A 441-nucleotide genomic window follows, 5' to 3' on the forward strand; every position below is an offset into this window, starting at 1 on the left:
TTATTTCTTCACTGTCACAATAAAATGTGAAAAATACCTCTGAGACTGAGTTTAATGTAAGTTTTTGTTTTTTAAATTCAGATTAAACCAGAAAGTGATTAAATGTATTTACAGATTTTTATATATGACCTTTTGTCCTTTTAAAACAACTGTAAACAATTTTATAACAACTCTTTATGTGATGAAAGAAAAAAAATCAACATGATTGATGAAAGAAGATATTCCTAATTTACACTTATCTTCATCACCAGGACTCCTCTGCTGGAGGATGACCTGGACGACGAGACTAAGGATACCACGGCCGGACCATCAACAGGAGGTATTTGTCTGTGAAGTAATTTTTCTTGGAATAAATTTATTTTTTCATAAGCTACAAAAAAATTTGACAAATACAAATGGGACTGAGTTAAATGTAAGTTTTGTTTTTTAATTCAGATAAAA

The sequence above is a fragment of the Aplysia californica genome, unplaced genomic scaffold (assembly GCF_000002075.1).
Source record: "Aplysia californica isolate F4 #8 unplaced genomic scaffold, AplCal3.0 scaffold00879, whole genome shotgun sequence".
Classification (NCBI taxonomy): Eukaryota; Metazoa; Mollusca; class Gastropoda; order Aplysiida; family Aplysiidae; genus Aplysia; species Aplysia californica.